Source organism: Miscanthus floridulus, chromosome 17, assembly GCF_019320115.1.
Source record: "Miscanthus floridulus cultivar M001 chromosome 17, ASM1932011v1, whole genome shotgun sequence".
NCBI classification, from domain to species: Eukaryota; Viridiplantae; Streptophyta; class Magnoliopsida; order Poales; family Poaceae; genus Miscanthus; species Miscanthus floridulus.
In genome coordinates this window covers 48,745,499-48,770,976 of record NC_089596.1, presented here as the reverse complement: position 1 = coordinate 48,770,976, position 25,478 = coordinate 48,745,499, and positions in this window count along the sequence as shown.

Sequence of the window (25,478 nt, the reverse complement as noted above, 5' to 3'; positions counted from 1 at the left end):
ATGGATTTCTCATTGACACTAGCACTCGTACAATTATGTTGAGAGAACCAAAGGCAGGTAATGCTTTTCTAGTACCACTTTCCCGAAATTTTGAACTCCAAAACTTGTCTTGTGCTATCCAAGCCACTACCCTTTTTTATATTCCAGTGATTTGTGAGTTTCCTGATGTATTCCTAGATGAGTTACCAGGTTTGCCACCTGATAGGGATGTGGAATTTAAGATTGAGTTAGTGCCAGGTACAGCACCTATCTCAAGAAGACCCTATAGGATGCCACCTAAACTTAAAATTCATTTACAAGAACTATTGGACAAAGGTCTCATTCAACCTAGTTCATCTCCATGGGGATGTCTCGCATTGTTTGTAAAGAAGGACAAGTCTTTGAGAATGTGTGTGGATTATAGGCCACTTAATGCTGTGACCACCAAAAACAAGTATCCTTTGCCTTGTATCAATATCTTGTTCGATCAGTTGGCAAAAGCAAAGGTATTCTCCAAGATTGACTTGAGGTCAAGCTATCATCAGATTAAGATCAGGCTAGAGGATATACCTAAAACTGATTTCTCCACTAGGTATGGCTTGTATGAGTATTTGGTCATGTCTTTTGTACTGATGAATGCTCCTACCTACTTCATGTACTTGACGAATTCGACATTCATGCTCGAGCATGACAAGTTTGTGGTTGTGTTTATCGATGATATCTTGATTTATTCGGAGAATGAGGCAAAGCATCTGAGAATTGTTCTGTCTAGATTGAGGGAACATAAGTTATATGCCAGGTTTAGTAAATGTGAATTTTGGTTGAGCAAAGTACCTTTCTTGGGTCACATCTTATCAAGAGATGGAATTTTTGTAGACCCATCTAAAGTACAAGAGGTCATGGATTGGAAGGCCCCAACTTCAGTTCATGAAGTTTGGAGTTTTCTAGGGTTAGCAGGTTACTATCGCCGTTTTATTCTAGATTTCTCCAAGATAGCTAAGCCCATGACCAGATTACTTTAGAAAGATGAAAAGTTCAGTTGGACACCAGAGTGTGAAGCGGCTTTTCACACCCTAAGGACCCTATTAACTACAACTCCTATTTTAGCACAACCCAACATTGAAAATCCTTTTGATGTGTTCTGTGATGCATCAGGTATGGGTTTCGGGGTGTGTGCTCATGCAAGAAGGAAGAGTTATTGCCTATGCTTCTTGGTAGTTGAGAAAGCATGAGGTCAATTACCCTATGCATGATTTAGAGCTTGTAGCTGTGGTTCATGCATTAAAGATATGGAGACATTATTTGTTGGGCAACGTATGTCACATATATACTGACCACAAAAGTCTAAAATATATCTTCACTCAACCTGAGTTGAACATGAGACAACGAAGATGGTTAGAGCTGATCAAGGACTACAATTTAGAAGTACACTACCATCTAGGAAAAGCTAATGTTGTAGCATATGCACTTAGTTGGAAATCTCATTGCAACACTTTGGAAGCATTGTTGGAAGATGGATTTAATTTGTTACATCCTGTTGTGTTGCACAATATCACTATCAGTTGTTCACTTGAGAGCAAAATCATAGAACTGCAGAAGACAGATGTAGGTATATTTCACATCAAGAGAAAGATGCAAGAACAAGAAACCACGCATTTTAGGTTAGATGAAAGAGGTGTGCTATGGTTTGAGGACCGACTTGTGGTACCAAAAGACCATGAGCTTAGAAATCAAATTTTAGATGAAGCTCATTCATCCAAGTTGTCTATCCATCTAGGTAGTAGCAAAATGTATCAAGATTTGAAAACCCTTTTTTGGTGGACTAAGATGAAGAAAGAGATCACCACCTATGTCGCTAGGTGTGATAATTGTAGTAGAGTAAAGGCCGTTTGTTTGAAATCTATTGGATTACTTCAGTCATTGCCTATTCCAGGCTGGAAATGGGAAGAAATAAGTATGGACTTTATTATAGGCCTTTCAATGACACAGCAAGGTCATGATTCAAGATGGGTCATTGTTGATTGCCTCACCAAGTCAGCACATTTTTTACCGGTTAACACAATGGATCGCGCAGGGAAATACGCCAAACTGTATGTTTCTCAGATCGTGAGGATACATGGAATACCCAGGACTATAATCTTAGATTGAGGACCATAGTTTATAGCTCATTTCTAGGAACACTTGCACCAAGCCTTGGGGACTAAACTAATCAGAAGTTCAGCATACCATCCACAAACTTCTGGACAGACTGAGCGACTGAACCAGATCTTAGAAGATTTGCTGAGAGCTTGGGTTATATCTTCTAAGGCTTCATGGGAGAAATGGCTACCTTTAGCCAAGTTCTCCTACAACAACAATTATCAAGCAAGCATCAAGATGGCTCCTTTTGAAGCCTTATATGGTAGGAAATGTAGAACTCCTTTGAATTGGATTGAGCCCGATGAAAGAAGATACTTTGGCATTGATTTCATCACTGAAGCTGAAGAGTAGGTGCGCATCATCCAACAGCATATGAAAGCAGCTCAGTCAAGACAAAAGAGTTATGCTAATAAAAGAAGAAGACCACTGACTTTTGAAGTGGGAGACTATGTATACTTAAAAGTGTCACCCATGAAAGGAGTACAGAGATTTGGAGTGAAAAGAAAGCTTGCGCCTAGATATGTAGGGCCATACAAGATTACTGAACAGAAAGGAAATGTTGCTTACAAGTTACAACTTCCCTCAGGGATGAGTGCTATATTCGATGTCTTCCATGTTTCTCAGTTAAAGAGATGTCTTCATATACCTGAGGAAGCCATTGCACCCACCAACATTGAGCTCCAATCAGATTTGACGTATGAGGAGAAACCAATCCGAGTGTTAGAAGAGATGGAAAGAGTAACATGGAGTAAGGTTATTAAGATATACAAAGTGGTGTGGAACAAGCACAGTGAACAAGATGCCATGTGGGTACGGGAGGATTATTTATGTGAGGTTTATCCCGCCTTTTTCAAAGAATGGTAGGTCTTGTAAATCTCGAGATGAGATTTCTATAAGGGGGAGGGGATGTAACACCCTAGGTGTTAAGCTTGCATTTAGTCTTGGCATTGCATGAGCACAAGCATCATTGATCATTCATGAGCATGAGTATCTCAAATATCATTTCTAGGTTTGCTTATATTGCTTGTGTTGTCACTGAATTGCCTTACCTATGCTAGGGTTTATATGTAACCAATGTATAAAATGACTGTGGAACCTTAGGAATATAATAAACATGTTTAGAATGTCACTATGAACAACTTTGGTATTCATGACTAGGGCAAGTTTGGTCTCTAAGTCATAGTTATAGAGTAAGTCATAGTTATAGAGTAAGTCATCATTTTTGAGTGGTATGTTTGACCTAGGTTGAACTATGTCATAGATTGTTTGCATGGCAGTGCACCCTTAAGCAAAGTTGTAGTACTTGATTAGAGAAACAACTTTTATTTTTGGGTCATGAGATAATGCAGTGCCTAGCTTGGTCATTTTGAGCTCACAGGAATCAACATTGCACTAATCTTGGAACTTGAAAATTTTTCTAAGTCATATTGAGCTGATAGTTTCATTGTGGCTGACTTTGGGATGATTTAACTCCATAACCATTATGAATTAGGAGTTGAGTTCTAAAGCAATGTTGTAGCCCGTACATAGCTTTACAAATTTGGTTTTAGCATCGTGCTCTAATTCGTCGTGGATCGAGAGCTTTAGCACATTCATTTTGCTCTGTCAGTCACTCGATCGGGCTCCGGTGGCCGTGCCGTCACGCATCGTGGTGGCCGACTAGGCGCAGCACCTGGCCACCGCTGGTCGGCGTCGGGCCCCCGCCGTGGCCATGTGGTGCACGATATTAGAAGAGGTCGCGCTGCTCATTCCGCACTCACGCTCTCACTCTCTCCCTCTCCACTTCTCTCTCGCTCGCACAGCGGAGCACCGAGCGCCGCCACATCACTGCATGGCTCCGCCATCGCCTAGCGCTCACTCCACTGCACCATTGCTGGCTCCATCTAGCCCATAGCTACGTCATCTTCTCCTCTACCTTGTCAACACATTAGCAGTGCCAGACAAGCTATGGTGAGGGCGAAATCGCCGTTCTTGTCCTCACTAGAAAGCTTGGCTTCCATGGCTGCCTTCACGGCGAGCTCGCCACCGCTTGGCTCGCTTGCCATTTCGTCCACCTTTGTGTTAGAGCTCAGTTAGGGTGTGTCCTAGCTTCTAGCATGATGCTACTACGAGTGGTTGCCTCACCGGTGTGGAACACGATGGCTAGCGCTGCCGCGCTCTCACCGCCGCACCGCCACGCACGTGGACACCCTCGCCTGTGGTTCCACCCAAACCCTAGATAGTCTAGTTAGATTCATTTGGTCACCGTGGAGCTCATGCGCCTCTTGTCGGGCCTTGCCATGGCCTATAATGGCTAGTGTACCTTAGCGCAGCGCCACCATGGCGCCATGGCCGACGACGAGGTAGCTCCGATGCGTTCGCGCCTCCACCACCTATATTAATCGACGCAGGATAGTGAGTAGAGCACAGAGGTGGGGTCGGTTTTGCCAGAGAGCTCGCCATCGGCGAGCTAGCGCCGGTCAAACGTGCCCCTCTATTTCAGTTAGGTTGATAGGTGGACCCCGCTGACACTTGGGTCCCACACTTTAGTGACTGAGGTTTTGGGTTTTTGTTATTCCTTTTACAGATTTTTGTGCTAACTTTGGAAAATTATATCTAGAGCTAGGAATGTCCTATTTTGGTGAACCAAATTTTATTGGATTCCTCATGAAGTGTAGTATTTTATAAAAATATGAGATGTACAATACTAGTATTTTTATAGGTAAATAAAATATAGCTAGATAAGTGCTTTTTGAAGGTTTACAATGTTGTAAAATGTGTAACTAGAGCTAGGAATGTGATAAAATTGTGATTCCAATTTTGCTAGTCTTGTATTGACATGCTCTAGCTAGGAAAAATAATAAACTTGCAGTATACTTGATTAAAGTAGGGTCTTTCTATTTATCTATTAATAAATGTTATTTTCTGAGGAAAATTATAGGATAAAAATAAGTAACATCTTGTGATGCAAATTTTTGTATTGTGTTATGGCACTAGGATGAAGCTAAGAAAAATATAGAATCTATTGTTTGACACTTTTCTATAGGGTTAACTATTTTTACTAAAATAAACCTTGCTATCTTGTCATTTTTGTAGAGGATGTTATAAATGTCCAAATGGTATGAAATTTTTTACAGTAGTCTATTGGGAGCACTTGGAAGCTACTATAATTTTATGAGAATTTATTGTGCACATTTGGTATATGTTTGTTATTTCACTTAATTATCTAATTAAATTAATAAAGGCATGTAAATAAATAAATTGTGCTTGACCATGATGTTTTCTATGGTGCTTGTGATACATATGAACTATTGATGTTAATAGTAAGGCTTAGAAGCAATTGGTTGTATGCAACTAATTAATTATTGCTTTATAATTCAACTAAATGGCTGCATGTATAGTTTTGGTTGAGCTGATAATTTCATGTTGATAATGTCCTTTTCTGTAAAACTTGTTAATAACAAAGTTGTAGATAACTTACTGATCTACCTTGTGTTAAATTTTAATAGTCATAGGCCTTAGGTTTTAAGAGTTTTCATTGTTAGAAGTTTGCTGTCTGAAATGTTTACTTTTTGGATAGATTTGAATAACTGAATGGTTTGACCTAGATAACTATTGAATCACATTAAGGGTATTAAAATAAAGTTGTAGACTATTTCATAGGCTTTCCAGAATGTCCACAACCATATTATTTTGATGTATACAACTCCAGTTATGGTTAAAACAAGTAGCTGCTATCTTGTAGTTCAGAAAATTAATTACAGAAGTATTTGCTTAAGTAATAGAGAAGTGATATACACCTACTCAGTAAAATAGGATGCACTTGTTATTACTTTAACACCATGGTGTTGAAAATACTTATGAGTATGCATTCATCATGTTATATCATATTATACATGTCATCATATATGCATTCGCGATATCTTATTCCATGCTCATTCATATAGGATCAACCGAAGAGACAACGTTGTTGGAGTTCAATGAAGAAGAGGAAGGGGATCAGCAGGAAACTCCTCAAGTAGTAGCTCTAGGAGAAGAGGAGAAGACTCTAGAAGAGCTCCCTAAGTGCCCAGATCACCGACCCACCTCTTTCCTCAAAGGCAAGCCCCGGAGCATTCTAAGTCTCCTAGGTTTTACAACATACTACTTGAGTCCTTTATGTTTGATGCATTAGGTTATAAGAGTTGACTGAAAACACTTGATCCATGGAACTACCATGTCCAGATACATATACCTTTAACCCTGTGTAGGTCTAGGATTAAATATATGCTTAGCCATGCTTAGACTGGTAGAAGTCTAGTGATTTACTGTCACCTGTGAGATATAGGTGGATACCAAAGCACGGTTGATTATATTTGCTATCGTGGAAAAGAACTATGGGGTAATGTAAATGGAGGCCGGGCAGAATCTATATGTAGGTTGACTCATGTGATTCCATCTATGCTGATTAAGGACCGTATAGTTATTAGGCCTTCTGACAAGATTGGACGCATGCCTATCACTTAGCTGGCCGAATAACTCATTCTGACTGCGAAGCCGAGTAGCTCAACTCAGGCCAGGGCCCGCTCTATAAAAGTGCGAACTCTGGATGGTAGTAAGGATGTGCGGGGAGCCAGGCATGAGCCCAAGGGCAGGCTGGGCCTAAACAGCCTGGCAGCTGGTTGTCCCTGATTGTGCGGCACTGGGTGAACCCACGAAATGTGGACTTGAGTTGTACCAAAGGTGACCTAAGGTGACCGTTGATCTGGTCTACCTGGGTTTGTGTTAGGAATAAATTCTCAGCTGGTTGAAATCGATTCGAATCGCTGTCTCTCCTAGATAGTGAGAAACTTGGCTAGTTCCAACATTGTAGTAATTGTATTATGGAATGTAATGGTTCGGATATACATGGAATTACTACACCTGCTATGGTTACTATTGTATGCCCTTAAAGGATATATCACATGTTTGGCATAGGATAGTTGCTAATCTAGAGATGAATAGCTATAATTAACTTGATGACCAAAGTATAATTGTATAACTGAGTTAATCGCTTTTATGCAAAAAGTTGTCAAGCTACCTCCACTTATAAAGCCTTGCATAATCCTTGGAGTCAATTTATTTCTAGTTTATGACGGGTAAGTCTAGCTGAGTACCTTCTCGTACTAAGGGTTTTATTCCCATTATTGTAGATGGTACAGTTTATCACGGCTATTGCAAGAACTGCTTCTATCCCGCCGTGGATGAGGAGTGAGCCCTGGGTAGGCATCTTTAATAATCCTTCTTATATGCTTTTGTGGATTGTGATCATGAGATGGCACTGTATTTGAACTATGTTGGCAAATGCTAGTTTCGAACTTCAATTTACTTCCGCCAACTTGGTTTGTAATAACCTTATTTTGCACTCTGATGAATGAATTGTATCTATGAACTTTGTGTAGCATGTGACATGTATGTTGAATCATGTATGATCTTGGTTGTATGTAGATCGTTTATCGAGACCTGTTGTGGTACTCGACGGACTATCGGGTTTATATGGGCTCAAGTATGATAGTGCGACCGCTTGTGGTCTGTCATTGTACTTGTGCTCTTATAGATTTGTCGGTTCTACGACAAATTGCCCTTAGAAGACATTCCATAGGGCATTCACCATTGCCATACCTAAGGGCAATGCAGGACAGGGAAGCTCAGCAGGACCAAGGAACAACCAGCCATGCTTCAACTGCAATCAGTTGGGTCATTGGGCCAAGGAGTGTCCCCATCCCAAGAAGAATGGCAATCAAAACTAGGGTAATCAGAAATAGGCCAATCCAAAAGCATGTCCTAGATACATGCATTATACAGCCGTGGAAGAAATTCCTGTGGGCGAAGTTGTGACCACCGGTATGTTTCTTGTTAACAAACATCCTGCCGTTGTTTTATTTGATTCTAGAGCTTCTCATTCATTTATGAGCCAAACATTTGCATCTAAGCATCATCAAAAGATAATTGAGGTAAACAAGGGTAGTTATAGTATAAGTTTAGCTAGGGCCACTATTTCTACTAATCAATTAGTAAGAGATGTGCTCATCTCTATACAAGAGAGGGAGTACACTATGGATCTTATAATATTGCCAGGACTAGCAATAGATGTGATTTTGGGCATGAATTGGATGAGGGGTCATGGAGTTCACATTAACACTACCACTAGAACAATTATGTTGAGAGAATGAAAGGGGAGTAATGCTTTTCTAGTACCACTTCCCTAGAGTTTTGATCTTCAAAACTTGTCTTGTGCTATCTAAGCCACTACTCTCTGTGATATTCTAGTGGTTTGTGAATTTTCTAATGTATTTCTAGATCAATTGTCAGGTTTACCACCTGATAGGGATGTGGAATTTAAGATCGAGTTAGTGCCGGGTACAGCATGCATCTCAAGAAGACCCTATAGGATGCCACCAAATGAGTTAGCTGAACTTAAAATTCAGCTACAAGAACTTTTGGACAAAGGTCTCATTCGACCTAGTTCATCTCCATGGGGATGTCTAGCTTTATTTGTAAAGAAGAAGGACAAATCCTTATGAATGTGTGTAGATTATAGGCTGCTTAATGCTGTGACCATTAAGAATAAGTATCCCTTGCCTTGCATCGATATCTTGTTTGATCAACTGGCAAAAGCAAAGGTATTCTATAAGATTAACTTGAGATCATATTATCATCAGATTAAGATTAGGCCAGAAGATGTACCTAAAACAACTTTCTCCACTAGGTACGACTTGTATGAGTATTTGGTCATGTCTTTTGGACTGACAAATGCACCTGCCTACTTCATGTACTTGATGAATTTGGTATTCATGCCCGAGCTTGACAAGTTCATGGTTGTGTTTATCGATGATTTCTTGATTTACTTGGAAAATGAGGCAAATCATGCAGAGCATCTAAGAGTTGTTTTTTCTAGATTGAGGGAGCATAAATTATATGCCAAATTTAGCAAATGTGAATTCTGGTTGAAGAAAGTATCTTTCTTGGGTCACATCTTATCTGAAGATGGAATTTCTATAGACCCATCTAAAGTACAAGAGGTCATGGATTGGAAGGCCCCGACTTTGGTTCATGAAGTTTGGAGTTTTCTAGGGTTAGCAGGCTACTATCGTCGTTTCATTCCTAACTTTTCCAAAATAGCTAAGCCCATGACCAGACTACACCAGAAGGATGAAAAGTTCAATTGGGATTCGGAGTGTGAAGCTACTTTTCACACCCTATGGACCTTGCTAACTACAGCTCTTTTTCCTTATCTACTGTGCAGACGTAGTACTACTCGAGGAGATTAGCTACACCTCTCCTTGCATCCGCGCCTATGAAGAGGACACGGTAGAGGAATCCTTACAGGATTCCCTTAATAAGCTCGACGAGCACCATGGAGCGGTACTCATCTGCTCCACAAGATATCAGTAGCAGCTACGCAAGTACCACAACAAGCATGTTTGGCCGCTAAACTTCATGCAAGGCAATCTAGTTCTACGTCGAGTGCAGACAACCATGGGGGGAAAAACAAGTTAACACCTCCTTGGGAAGGACCGTTTATTGTGGGTGAAGTGCTAAGGTTAGGAACGTATAAGCTGACGAACATGAAAGGTGAAATCTACACGAATGCAAGGAACGTTGACTTGTTTCATCGGGTCTACACGAGAGAAAGTAGCCCTATACTAGGGCCTAGTTTACAGATGGTGTACCACCAACCCACAATAAATGTAGTAGGCTCCACCAATAAGACAATCAGTATGCACCTGGGCTTAAACTAAGCACCACAGCAGGTCATGCTAACCTACCGAGGCACTCGAGGGCTACCCAATCAAAAAGTTTTGAAGAGTATAACACATTCTGGCAGATCATGTCATGGGTTTCCAATCAATCACCACAATACGTTATGCTAACCTATTACGGTGATTTAGGGGCTACAACTAACACTACATGAGGCCATGAGCCCATTACTTAGGAAAACACAAAACATGAAGTGCAGAAAGTCTTTATTCTAAGGCTAATGCGATTTACACATCATGAGGAGCAGAGCGGATTACATCCTCTACTCTCTCAGACTCGGCAATGGCGCCTGCCACACCCCTGAACTCCACGGCCAGTGTGCCAACATTGTTAGGTTCTTCCACCGGTGGAAACCCGATCGCCATGTCATGAAGGTCCTCACTGTTCTAGAGTGTATTGGCCACCAATGCCAATGCAGCCCCTCGATGAACCATGTGCTAAATTACTTTGGTAAACCACCTTGGGACATTGCCAAGGCACTCTTCCATGCTCAACCTCATCGGTGAGAGCACGTCAATAACGCCACCACATGCCTCTAGCAAGGCAGTGTGTTGGTCCTGATAATGACCTATCCTGACCACTATGGTGGAGGAGTCAGCCAAAGCACTATCATGGTCGCGCTCTGCCTCCACCACCTGCTCAGTCAAAATGGCGTTAGCGTCACAAAGCCTCACCACTTTGCCATGGGCAGCGGCCAGTTGCTCTCAGATGGCTAGGAAGCATAATCAGAGCAACCGCTCATCAAAGCAAGACATCTTTAGAAGGATGAACATGGAATCTCACCAGGAACTTACCGAGAAGGTGCACCTAGGCTTCAGCGTGGGATGCCACGGTGGAGGCCGCTTCCTACTTTGACCTAGCCATCGCTTCTTGTATGGTCTCCAATTGCGCTCAGAGATGACTCGCTTCATCCTCGGCCATCATGACTGTTGGCAGAGCTATGGGTTCCACCACCACTACACCACTTGGTGATGTGGGAGGACTCACGTCATCCAGCACATGAAGCCTAGAAGAACACCCGGTGAAAAGAAGTACAAAGCCCCAAGTTCACCCAATTTGGGTTGGTATAGTTACTTACCCAACGAAAGAAGGATGGATGGGCAGATAGCGCTCGCCTGTCACCTGTCTGGCAACCTCCATCCTCAAACTCACCATGCTTTCCATCAAATTGGATCTAAGGTATAGAGACAGAGGAAGATGAAGAATTAAAGAAAGGGAGGTAAGCTCAACAGTGCGTAGATAAGATTATGCACATTTATGCCTCCCCCTTCTTTATATAAGTAGGAACCGGTGCACTGATGGCATCCCAACCATGCATGCTTGTGCATGGGAAAATGAGCCACCAACATCGATGCTCTAGCTTCTAGTAAGCAAACTCACCCTCGGATCTTGACGGTCCATTTTCAATACACCCTCATTCGAGCTGGTGCGAGCAAGTGGTCTGACACTCAGATCGAGTACTCGGCCCGGCTCACCCCTTCAACAGGTGTAAGCAATAGCAATTCATTCACTATCGACCCTACCCCTCTAGATTTAGGGGGTATTCAGGAGGGTCACCAGTCTAACTCTAAAACCTCTAACACTCAGTGTCACGTAAATCTCCCAATACCCAGACGAGCTCAAACTTCCTTATTTCAGCGGATTTGTGCCCCTTTGGGGGAAACTGGAAAACTAGTTGTCCCATGGCTGTAACCAATGTATGAGCTCCTAGAATCTAGAAAAAGATTTTTATGACATGCCCTCGTTGGTCTAGCTTTGTCCTGCTGCTTCATTTCAGTGAAGCGGACGTTCAGTCGTTCTACCCATTATTAGCTCAAAGAGTAACACATGCAACTGCTCATGCTTTTGTTACTCTCCCATAGTAGTGCCTGAACTAGGACACTGCTATATTGGCCTCAGGGCTCTAGGACAACGTCCTTACTTTAGCACTAACAAGGTTAACAAAAATTCGTATCACATCAATTGATGGACCTCGAAGGAAAATGTGACACCCTAGTGCTCAAACGACCTGCAATAAGTCACCCTAAAAATTAACTGGCTTAGTGACATGGGGGTGATGGAGGTGCACCTACCCCATCCACATTATTGTTTACAACTAGGACTTAATGATGCGCAACCACTATTTACATGTTGGAATATGTCGAGAACCAACTTCTTGAGTACAACGGTATTTCTACCCTAACACGGCATCAACGAAGTCCTAGAATCTATGCTTCTGGTTATCGGGAACACCACCTGAATGCGGCGTTAACAATGTCCCGAGGGCTATGCCTAGGAAACTACATTGCCTGATATGTGGTGTACCACCTAAGTTATGCATTTACAGTTGCTAGAGGGCAACATCCCTAGATGTATGGTGTACCACCGTCGCACTCGATGCTTGAAGAAAAATCTCGCTACCCGAGAAATGCTCTTGGTACTTGAATGGCAACATACTGGCTCCCCAATACTTGGCAATATCTAATTGCGCTGCTCAATACTTTGGCACCCAAAGATGCTCACTATGTACTCACAGTACATAGAATTTATAGTGGGAGACTGCGACGTCCCAAGGGCTTAAAGCTACATGCTAGCTTATCATAAAGTCCTACGGGGGCTATTGTTAGAGATATGGGCTAAGGGTACCTATACCGCCTGTATATATGACTACCACCGAGCTATCGGCCCAGTGACCATCAAGGAGGAGGCCCACAAGGGCTGACGCGATCAACCAACGTGGAGATCAAGGCAAACCAAGGTGGGCATATCTAGACGATAGCTAGGATCAATCTACTGTGACAAACTAGGAAACAATCTATTAGCCCAATCACCCTCTCTGTAACCCTACCTCTTCTGCCTATATAAAGGAGGGTAGGGACCTCGAGCATGGGATCTAATCTTCCACCAATTCCATCTACCTCATAGCAAGGAGCAACAACCCCTATAATTGAGCATACAAATACAAGAGCTACCGCACCACTGGAGTAGGGATTAGCGTGTACCATGCCTTGAACCAGTATAAATCTCTGTGTCTCGTGTGCTACCATCAGATTTCATCTACATAATCACGTTGCTAGATATTACCGAAACAAAACAATCTAACACTAAGTGTTGCAGATGCAAAGACGCTGATCGAGAAGATGGTGTCCAACCAAGGATGGAGTGATGATCGACGCTAACCTCATAAATGAGGTATGCATTCAATTAAAGAAATTGACATGCTTGCAGCTAAAATGGATCTGCTCACCAAGGATGGAGTGATGATCGACGCTAACCTCATAAATGAGGTATGCATTCAATTAAAGAAATTGACATGCTTGCAGCTAAAATGGATCTGCTCACAAAGCGAGTAGAACATTATGAGAAGGTGGGTGCCCAAGAGACACTCAAAGCCATGGATTCCCACATGACTTACAAAGTCCATGGAGATGTTGGACATTCGGGAAATTCCTGTCTCGAGACCCAAGAGGACATCAACTTCGTTAACACCGACAATGGGTTATGTCCACAACATCAAGGCTGGAGTTAGCGCTCCAACAACCAGGGAGGCAATAATTATTACTCTTCTCCTCATGTGAATAAAAGTAATAATGGTTATGCTTTCCTAAAAGACTTGTTTATAGTCAAAGAAGAATGACTCATAGCATTAATAAAAAGTTACATGCTCATGACAAGATGTTGGAAAATATAAATGCGAAATTGGATGAGTTTTCTTCTGCTTAAAAAATCAACTTAGTTTCAATAAGATGATCGAAACCCAATTAGCTCAAATTGTTGCTGCTATCCCATCCTATGAAAAAGATAGAATTCTTGGCAAACCTGAAGGAACCATGGAGACAGCCAACCTTGTCATGGCGAGGTATGGCTATGCTTTAAGTTCTTAGGGTTCCTACTTAGTAGACTCCCCATTTACCATTAAGAAAGTTGATTCCGGTAACCCCATGATTACATGCTCCATTGGAACTCATACCTTCCATAATGCTCTGTGTGATTTAGGCTCTAGTGTTAACATAATATCAAAAGCAACTTATGATAAATTGCTCTACACTACCTTAGCACCAACCTCAGTTTACTTACAATTAACCGATCAATCTATCTGTTATCTCAAGGGAGTAGCCACTGATTTATTAGTTAAAGTTAGGAGTGCTTATGTTCCTATAGATTTTATGATCTTAGACATGGGCAACACTGATGATACACCTTTAATCCTCGGTCGTCCCTTCCTTAACATTGAAATGCTCGCATATATGTGGCTTCTGGGCAAATCCAATTCCACTTTGCTAGAAGAAAAGAAATATTTGTTTTTGCCTATGGACAAGCCCTCTTTGATGAGAAACAGGAAAAGAAGAAGCATCCAAAGAGAATCAAGATGAAGAAACCAAAGCCGATTGAAGAACCAGAGAAACCTGTCAAGAAGAAGAATAGAAAGAGGTGGTGTAAAAATAAAGATCCATCCTCAACCTCATCATCCCCTGATCCTGACAAGGCCTTCAAGGTGGAACAAGAGGAAACACCTCCGCCCAAGGACGAATGACCTTGACCCCGACAAAAAGGTAAGTTCTCTATCTCTTGCATTTATTTACCGCATTTCATTAGTTGCATCTCATTTAAATTTCAATAAATTTGCTTTGCAAGATAGGTTAGATGCATTTAGCTACTCTATGTTAATAAATAAAGTTCTATAGTAGCTATGCATGATAGGATAGATTTGCATTTAAAAAAATAGCACAAAAAAATTTAGTAATAATAGTGAATAAAATTCAGCAGCATCCATATAGAATAAGTTATCTAGTAGTAATAGGTTTAGTTATTTAGTCATTTATGCATTCTAGTAGTATTAGTTAGTCAATAAAGAAAAGAATAAAAAAAGTCGCCAGAAGACATTCCAACCTATGTAAAAGGCAAGCTTGGGGGAGACATCTCTCCTTGCTTAGGTATGAAAATCTTAAACCCTCTCTTTACATTCATGTTTGCTTTACATTTCAATATTCATGATCATAGAATGTAGAGAGGAGTGCCTTAAATTTATCTCGAGAGAAACTCTGCTATAATAAAATGATGATAAAATTATTTGGAGATGATGAATAGTTGCTCTATGATACTTTGCAAAAGCTTGCTATATAACCTTATACTTCTTAGGTTTTGAGCATGATAACTTGGAATTCATCTTAAGTTGAATGCTTTCGTGGGTTACAAATGCTAGAACCAAGAATAGGCTTTTGTGAGATATCTTGTAGCCATGATTAGAGTAAATCTTTGAATCTATCCGAGGAATGGTAAAAACAACCTGGAGTTTTGTTTTATAAAAATACTAAAACTCTCTTGCTAGAAGTTCCTCAATGGTGATAAATTCCTATCATAGCCAACTACATACTCATTCATACATGATAAAGCCACCATAAAAGCTGCTTGTTTGTTTTGAGCTTTTTCAAGCCTTGTTGATCTGAGTAGAGAAACTTTTCATGCTTTTTGATCAAGATCACGTACACCCACATATTTATGCTATTCCTACACTGGTGATACGCAACCACATATGCTTTCCATTCATTTTTGCTCTATGAGAATCAAAGTTACCTCTTTAGTTGTCTTACATCAAAAAGTGAGGCATGGGCTACAGAAAAAAGTGAGAGAATAATAAAAGAGCAAAAAGCTCCAGTGTTCAAAAAAGAGAGAAAGAGAGAGAAAAAAGAAAGCAGTACCACTTCCACCAAATATACCACACACATGCCCTCTCAAAAAAAGCTAGAGAAGGGAAACTTCTCAAAGGAGTACCACTTCCACAAAATATACCACACACATGCACATCTTGATCAATTTGTATGATTTGTTGCTCCTTGTGATCGAAGTGTTTGACTTAGGAATATATTCAATTCAAGTAAGCTATGCTTTTACCCCCTACCTTGAGCTCCACATAAGCTTTAGGATAGAAATTGAGGCTAAAATTCATGGCCTTGGTGAGGATTTCAGACACCATTGAGTGACTTGAGTGTACCATCTGAGGAACTTAGGCAAGATTTCTTTTCAAAATCTGTGAAAACCTCCAGGAAGATTGAGCTAGACCAAAGTAGGCAAAAAGTATCTATCTAGCTATACATTCTTGCAATTGCTTGTGTCAAGGTGAAAACTATAAGTCCCACATTGCTAAGACTATGGTGAAATTTCCAAGTGTTAACATGTTCAACTCAACAAATACTATTTGTTTGTATACAAGTCTTTGTAGGGTGTTACATAGTAGCAACTCCTGATCCAACACCTATCCCATGCTAAACCCACATCTTTGCTGAGGACAGCAAAGGGGTAGCTTGGGGGAGCCTATTGATGGCCACTAACACCTATTTTGACCATCAACATTCCACCCAAAAGTATGGCAAAGTGAGGTAAATAATCGTCACATGTGTAGAATTTTGCTTATAATTCACTTAGTTCCACTTGTGCTTGTAGAATTATTTGTATGCAGGAAGTTTAAGCAAAAATAAGCAAAAAGGTGACAAATATTGAGACATGGAAGCAAGTGGACGTGGTGGGAGGCCTTAGGCCCACCGCTTGGCCCCACTAGGGCACCGCTCGGCCCCCAAGTGGCCCTGCCATGTCACCGATCCATGGGAGCTGCTCCAGAGCCAATCACAGGCCTCCATCCAAGGCAGTTTGATCAACAGACAAGATTTGATGCCGGTGGATCCATGGGCCCATTGTCATAGACTTGGGAGCCTCCAACAGACTTACCAACCACCTTACTGCTAGAATTTTGACATATGCTGCCTTCACAACTGCCATTGGGAGCCAACCAGCACCATAGGATCAAGAGGTGGTGGAATGGAGGGCTGCCCGATGCCCAAGGCACCCCAACCGACCTCCTGGCTGCCTACAAGTGTCCCCATGCCTCTATACACTATAAATAGAGGGTGTGGAGCTTGGTGGAGAAGTGCCCCATTCAGTTCCAAGCTCTCCAACCTTCTCTTAGCTTTCTAGCTTAGCATTAGCTATAGAGTAGTAGTCTAGTAGTGGAGTAGAACAAGAGCGAAGCTTCTCTCGGAGTCTAGAAGAGTCTTCTGGGTTTGGTATAGCTCCTTTGTAATTCTTTCATTTCAACATTTACTTTATTTAGTATTTATTTTAGTACTTTATTCGAGTATTATTGCTTTGCTTTACTTAAGTACTTAGTCATTAGTGTCCATCATTAGTGAGCTTGGGAGCTTTGATCTCATTTCATCGGAGCTTGGATCAAAGTAGTAAGCCTATAGATTAAGCATGGTGCTTAGGTTATAGATTACCTGTGGATATGGCTAGGCCTCCGAATAGATTGTGGTAGGTGGCAAGTGGTGACAGCCTTGTCCATCCTCTATATTCCACCATAATAGGTCTAGTTATTAAATCGTAGGGCTCATAGCAGACCTTGTCTATTTAACTCTCCTAGTTGGTAGGCGGGTTGTGCCCTGAAGTACTATTGCATTTCTTCTAGTCATTTGTTTACCTTAGTTACTAGAAAGATAAATCGCTCGCTCTCCCACCTAGCTATCTCTAGTGTAGCTTGTTATTAGTAGTTAGTTTAGGTAGTTCACATTCACCCTTCACTATCATTCACCTACCTAGGATTAACTTAGGCCTTAACCTCTAGCCCAAAGATAAATTATTGCCTTCCGCCATCCTTTGGGATAAATATAAATTCAACACTTGGTACTCATCGAGCGAAGTGCTACGTGATAGTTCTGTGTGCTTGTGGAATCCTCCAATAGTCATTTAGAAATATCAACAAGCATCAAGTGCGATTCAGGCTCTACGGTGGCCGGAGCCACCTGCCTTGTCACTAGTGGTGTCTACTTCCCTAGCGAGTTCTTCATCACAGCTAGCACCTTCGCTATGGCCAGGTCTGTAACTTTAGGAGCTAGGCATACGTCGCTAACTGCTACAATGAGATTCGTCCGCTCGATGGGGCCATGTCGGTGGGCAATGAGCTCCTACACCGCCCCCGCCACCATGCCTCCTAGGAGTAGATCTCGAGGTCCTAGCCTAGCAGATCTGGCGCGGTCTGAGTCTACACCCCACCATATCGAACTGACACCAGATGTTCTACATGCTGGCCAGCGTCCACCACCAGATCACCATCGACGAGGTGCTCTAGCTGCTGGACCACTTCTGGTACTACCTCCTAGACCTGCCTTTTGGGATCCAGAATGCGGCAATGGCCTTCTAGCTAGAGCTAGAGCACCTCATCAGCCGTGTGGTGCCACAGAGTGCCATCCTCTCTAGCACCACGGGGGCTGACATCCCCTCGCTGCGCATGGGGAATGGCTCAGAGTATGACTCCGATGACATCGACTACTATGCCCCACCACGCATGTGATACCACATTGATGGCAAGGTTTCCGCCAATGAGGCGCCTGAGCTCACGCCGCCAGACCTAAGTCCCTGTAGTCATGCAAACTACCTTCACGAGAAGGCGGATCGCTTGCGAGCTCGGCAGGTGGACCTATAGGCCGCCAAGGCAGAGCTCGAGCGCCAAAGGCTGGACTTTGCATGTCAATAAGCTATGCAACCTCCTATCAATCATGATGATGCCTGCACGGGGGCCCCTAGCACCCTATGCTTCCCCTAAGTGTCCTACAACCTAGCGATTGCAGCTTGCTGGCTAGAGGACATCTCCGACACGCCGGACCCAAAGACCAATGAGCGGCTTCATGAGGCAAGGCAGCCTCTCTGCATCACCCTCGAGCAGTAGGATGAGAGCTCTGCTTCCCATAGTATTGCAATGCATTTGTGTTGATTTGTGTTTAAACTCAAAAATACTTTGGAGGTACTTTGTGGCCTTCTATTTTTGAATTTCACTAAAATACTTGGAATTATGCCCTAATAAACTTTGAAGTGTAAGGTAGGTGCTTTACATTAGTGTCAAGAGTGGGGTATAAATTCAAGTCCAAACCCTTAAAATTTGAGCTCCAAATTTGGAATCAAACTTGAGTTTCAATAGTTAGTCATATTTGGTTAAGTATTGAAAATCAGCATTGGATTCACTTTTGTGGGAATTACCAAAATGAATTTTATAAATAAACTTGTTCAAACAGTAGCATCATTTTGAAGTATGAAATGTGTACTTTACAATGGTGTTATTGGTTGATTTGTGTGATCACTAGTTAATCACCAATTAATTCACAAACATAGTAAAGTTAACTGTTTTTCCAAACCCTAACTGCTTAAATGAAGTTTCAGGTTTTGGTTTTAATCTACCTAAGTTCTATAGGTTTGATCTCCTTATCTAAGTAGAATTAGGGAAGACTTTCTTAAGCAAAGTTGGAGTGGATGTGTAGTTGAACAATTTTTGTTCTTAGAGAAGATCTTGTTGTTGTGCTAAATCAGGAGAAAAGAGGGAGGAAGATTAGGGTTCCGGCTATTTGTTTGCTCCATCGGTAGACTGGCAGGTTGCTTGCTCGCCGAAGGCGGCCGCTGCCCTTGCACCGCTCAACGGCGTAGGGACATGTAGCTGCTTTGTGCTAGCCACAGCAAGCAGCTCCTGTCGTGCTCTCCAGCGTCGCCACGTCTTCATAAACATGTTGAAGCCATCATTCTCTCTCTCTTCATTCTCTCTACTCTGCCGTCGCAGCCGTCGAGCACCTCTAGTTCGCCGATCGTTCCCACTACCACCGCTTCACCTCACCGCAAATCATCTCATCACCATGCTCACCATGAGCTCCTCACCAAGGCCTAGCCCCCTTGGCACATCTTCGCCTCATTTTTCATGTTTCTGCTTCCTTTTGTCATCCTGTTGCTCACTAGCCCTTTGGTTTTCATAGCGGAGTTCTTAACAAGCTAGAATGCCGTTGTGTCCGTGGTCTACACCGTTGCCATCGTCCCCGATGCCGATGACCTAGTTCTGCCACATTCCCACCCTAGCCAGCTACCATTCCGAAGTCACGGTGAGCCCCTAAAGCTAACACTGTCCTTCAATTTGACTCTACCGAGCCCTAGTGGCTGGATTGCCATTGTGCCAATGTGCTCAGCTTGGCTGAGCCACCATGATTGTGGTTAGGTGCATAGCTAGGCCATGCGCATTCAATTAACCCCTTGAGCATGTTCGTGGGAGCGAGATGAGTGTGTCAGAGGCCTTTGCATCGCCAAAGAGCTCACCATTGGGCATAGCTACGTTGATGAAGCTCCGCCATGTCACCATGGCCGCCCGTGTGTTTGCTACCGTGCCCTAACAAGTAAATCATCATGTGAGAGTGTTCAGGAGGTTGAGAGGAACGCGTTAGGTTAGCTCATTTCGTCGGAGTCACCGCCAACGACAAAAGCCGTCTCGCTAGAGCAGCACTGAGCCACCGGAGCCACCGTCGTGCTCACCGCTGTGCAGTAGAGGTTCAACGGATAGAGCTAGAAGGTTCGCGAGAGCGAGGGGAGTCCAACAGGGTAGGTCTCATCACCGATGAGCTCACCATCGGTGAGGTACCCGCTGGTCAATAGCACCAGTGCCGTGGTTAGCACAGGCACGGGTCCGAGCCCCCCTATCAGTGAGAGCGAGTGAGAGAGAGAGTGAGAAAAGGATTTTATCCTTTTTGGTCTTTAGAAAATGTTAAAATGAGCAAAAACTTGATTAATTCATAACTAAATAAATAAAGCTGATAAAATTATGAAAATTTTTGTGTAAGCTTGTTATCATGTACTTAATCATGGAAAAATATGAGATGGTGAAAATAAGTACTTTTTAGGTCTAAAAATTACCTCTTTTAATTAATAATTGAACCTTCCATGATTTTTATAGGTTAAAATAATTATCCAAAAATCATGAAACTCTATGTATATGCTTTACATGATAAAATCAATTCTGTTTTGATAAAAACAAATTGATCACTTAATTTGGATGCCTTTTATGAATTAATAAAAATACAAAAATGATTTCCTTAAATCATTAAAATGAATTGAGTGTACTTTGGGATTGATTATGGACCTTGGAACACTAACATCTTGCTTTTCCTTGGCAATTCCTTTACATGAATGCGTTTTCATGATTAACTTATTGATAATAAATAACAACTTTGTTTAGTGAATAATTAATTAATTGTTTAGTGAACGAAAGTTGTACTCAAGCAATTAACCTTGTTTAAGCCATCTTGATCCATGTGTTATGCATCATCATTCTAAAGCATGCATCTTTATTTATGTTTAGTGAATGAGAGTGGTGATCTGATAGTCGAGCTGGCTTCTGAGGTAGGTTTTCACTCAGAAGCAGTTGGGTTGGAGAGTTTGGGTTTTTCAGATGTATCTGACAACCCCGACACCGTAGGCAAGCCTTGGAGCATATGAACATTTCCTTATGCTTTTATAAATGTTTCTCACTTACGTATTTTACTTGTTGCATTAAGTAAGTTAGGAGTTGAGTGTATACCTATTGTTGCATTATCTACCTTGATTCCTTAACACCCTTCCTTGACACCCTATTTAGTATGATAAGTTAGTTATGCTTAGTCTTGCGTAGTGGTTAAGAATGGAATGGTGATTTCATCGTTCACAATGGTTACTTCCTCAGGATTTGCCTAAGAATTTGTATAATGAATGTGTTTAAAATTGAGATCGGATAGGGCATGGGTGTTGTCTCTGGTGGTTAAGTCGATTGGGTTGCCTATCATACTTGCCCCGCCTATGTCGATTAAGGACCATTGATTGTAGGCCTATGTGTGGTTGAGACTTTGTAGTACTGGCCACATACTCCAGTAAGCTTGATACCTCGGCTATTGAATTATGTGAAAAGATAACTGCGCACTCGGCATGGGAGATGGTAAGAGTAGCGTATACCCATCATATGAATCCACCAGGAGTGGCGTAGGAAGGTGGTGTACTATGCTCTTGGGTAGCGCAGACTAGTTCATGTTTTGGAGGATCTGAGTGAGGGTTGATATATGTAGGTTCAGGTCCGGACCTAGACCTGCATATGTCGTGTGGTAAGGAAACCCTAGCTGGGCCTAATCAATTCGAATTGTCGTTGCTTCTTGGGGAAGGAGACTCGACCCTCTGACCATACATCATAGATAATTAATGGAATATTGGTTCTTATGATCACATGATGAGATGGTTAATGAAGTGATTGATTTAGACCAGGTGCAAATTGGAGACTAATGATTTAACTTGAGCTAAAACATTGAAAGTAAGGATCAATCATTAGTAAGCTTTTCTGCAAAAATGAATCTTGATTCTTGCTACAAACTTACCTTGATTCCCCCTAAAGCCTGCATATCCATGGAGTCTTTCCTTTTCGTCGATTAAGTCTTGTTGAGCACCTTTGTACTCAGGGTTTGTTAATCCCTTGTTGCAGGTGAGCCTCATGAGCAGCTAGGCTTTTGCCCCTACTGCATGACATTTCAGGAGGAGGAGTCCTAGTAGTAGAGTTGTTGTTGTTGTGCACCCTTAGGCGGGGTGAGCTTCTTTTGATTGTAGTATAAGTAGTACCTATTTTGCTACCCCACTGCCTGAATGGCTAAAACTTATGGGTTGTAATAACTTAATAACTGGTTTGTAAACTTATGGTATTGTAAGACTTCCACCACTTGCTCTGATGTAATATATTTGTATATTTGTACAACTTTTGTAATAGTGCAATGATTTCTATAATGGATCTTGCTCGAGAGAATAAATGTGGATGATTCGGGGTTCCCCGAGGACACCCGATAGATTACCGGAGTTGTCTGGCTCCCATGTGCATGAGTCAGAAGTTTGAAGGACAATGATAGGCGCATGTGGGCCATATAACTTGGGCGGTTCTACCACAGCTGGTATTGGAGCATGTCATTACAGAAGTGTTGTAGTAGTAATTTATAAAACTTCAAAATGAACTATGCAAATTAATTTCAAGTTCAATTTGGTCCAAAAAGTTGTTCTAACTCATCCTTATGCTTTCTTAGGATGCCTCGAGGTGTACCTTATGTCATGACTCAGGCTGAAGGCACTGAAGGATTCCCCGCCTTGCTATGAGAGCTCATGTGGCGTGCCAACTTCTCCTATGAACCAGAGTACTTTATCTACACCACGAAAATAGGTCCCAATCTTGTAGAATGCTACGCTAGTGTTCTCCTGCATCCTCATCTCATGACCGGTCCACCAAAAAGATCTCACATGTTTTCTGGTATTAGAAGTTCTACTGAAGCTGCAATCCAAGCCTATGCCTATAGGAGCACCCCATGTTTTTACCCCAATAGATCTTTTACCAAAAATTTACCTACACCCAGTCGTTCGAGGAGAGCGTTATCCTATCCTTCCTTCACGCAACCGTTTTGTACCCCCTAGTGAACTAAGAGGGACTATGGGATAACCAGGGAACCTTACCCATCCTGAAACACCAGGAGATACTAGTCATCCTATCTTCTATAATCTTCCTGCTTTTCCTCGTTGTTGTTATATGCGCTTTTTGTATCACCATGAGGGTGGAGGATACTCCTAGAAGAGTTATGTAAAAGTGGAATAGCTTGTGTAATATCACCCTATGTTGTAAAATTTAAGTGTGTTGCTACTTGTTACTATTTTATGTAAAAAGGTTTGAATAAAGTGTGGTAAATAGGTTTGCGTAATCGTAAGAACGTTTATACATCAAGTCATAACAACTTTTAATTGTCTTCCCATTTACTAGTAGTTTGGGGTTAAGTAATTTGTCAATCCTTTTTTCTTGCTATATGTCATTTCATATGTAACTTTACCTATTTTTGGAATCCTGATAACTAAAGGATCATAACTTCCCAATAGAATGAAGACTCGTTCTAGAGCCACTGATACACCTAGTTCTTCCAATGGTTGTCAGCCCACAACACCACCACCTAACCCACCTCTAGCACCCACTCTTGCTGATGATGTGGCTAGCTTGATAAATATTAGTGCTGACAATGCTCGCATCCTTCAAGCAATAGCTCAGGACCGTGCACCTACTCCTCGTGGTCATCAAGATCCACCTAGAAATAATACATATGTTGACTTTCTCAAAACCCATCCTCTAGTATTCTTTAAAGCTGATGAACCGCTTGAGGCAGATGATTGGATCCGCACAATAGAAAGAAGCTTGGTTTGATCCGCTGTAGCAATGTCCAGAAAACCCTATACACTGCACATCAACTCTAGGGCCCTGCTGGTGCCTGGTGGGCTAATTTCCATGCTACCCAACTAGTGGGACATCAAGTTCCATGGGCTACCTTTCGCACTGCTTTTCACGCTCACCATATTCCTATGGGGGTGATGGAAATGAAGTTGGAGCAATTTGTCAAATTGCAGCAATAGAATATGGGAGTGCAAGAGTACTTGGCCCAATTTAACCACCTATCCTAGTATGCTCTAGAGCATGTAGGTACAAATGCCCATAAGAATCAATAGGTTATTCATGGTCTCAGCACTAAACTTTAGAGAATGCTGACTGGTTTTACTAATGCAGGCTATCATGAGGTTGTTAGTATGGCTATTTCTTTTGAAGAAAAGAATCATCTACATCAGGAGACAAAGAAAAGGAAACTTGTGCCCATGGGATACTCTGGTGGCAATAATCAGCACCAGAGGTTTGTGTATCAACATAGCCATCGTCCATCTTATCATCAACCTCAGCAACATGGCCAGCAACAGTCATCAGTATGACCCGCTCCTATCCATGACAGCCGAATACCACTGTTGTTCGTCTCAACAACCCACCATATAATACTAACCTCCCATGTTACAACTGTGGAAAGGTTGGGCACTTTTCCTGGGAATGTCATCTTCCCAAATAGAACAATGGTCCTAGGCCACCAATGAATCAGCAGTATCACAATCCTCAACAGGGTAATCAATAGAATGTTTAGAAGAAAGGACCTGGTCCAAAAATAGGTCAAGTTCATTATATCCAGGGAGAGGCTATTCTGGAGGGCGAACATGTCATGATGGGTATGTTTTCTATCACCATACCCTGCAACTATATTCTTTGATTGAAGTGCATGGCATGTTGTCTCTCTAGGTTACTAACTCGTCTATAGTGGTAACCTTTCTAAAAGAAAGTAGTGTAGCAGTGTAGTTTTCCCTTGTTTTATGAAACACCTTGTTTGTAAATGTGTTTGACAAATTTCCTTTTCCATTACTAAACCCTAGGCATTAGGAGTTGCATAATCTTGGGGCGAGATTTCTGTAAGTGTGGAGGAGTTGTAACACTCCTAGTGTTAAGCAACACTAAAAATTGATCCTGTCATCATCAAGCATGTTAATCATCTTTAGTAGCTCGTCATGCCTTGCATTCACTAAAATTAATATTTATTTTATTAGTATTGCAATGCATTTGTGTTGATTTGTGTTTAAACTCAAAAATACTTTGGAGGTACTTTGTGGCCTTCTATTTTTGAATTTCACTAAAATACTTGGAATTATGCCCTAATAAACTTTGAAGTGTAAAGTAGGTGCTTTACACTAGTGGCAAGAGTGGGGTATGAATTCAAGTCCAAACCCTTAAAATTTGAGCTCCAAATTTGGAATCAAACTTGAGTTTCAATAGTTAGTCATATTTGGTTAAGTATTGAAAATCAGCATTGGATTCACTTTTGTGGGAATTATTAAAATGAATTTTATAAATAAACTTGTTTAAACAGTAGCATTATTTTGAAGTATGAAATGTGTACTTTACAATGATGTTATTGGTTGAT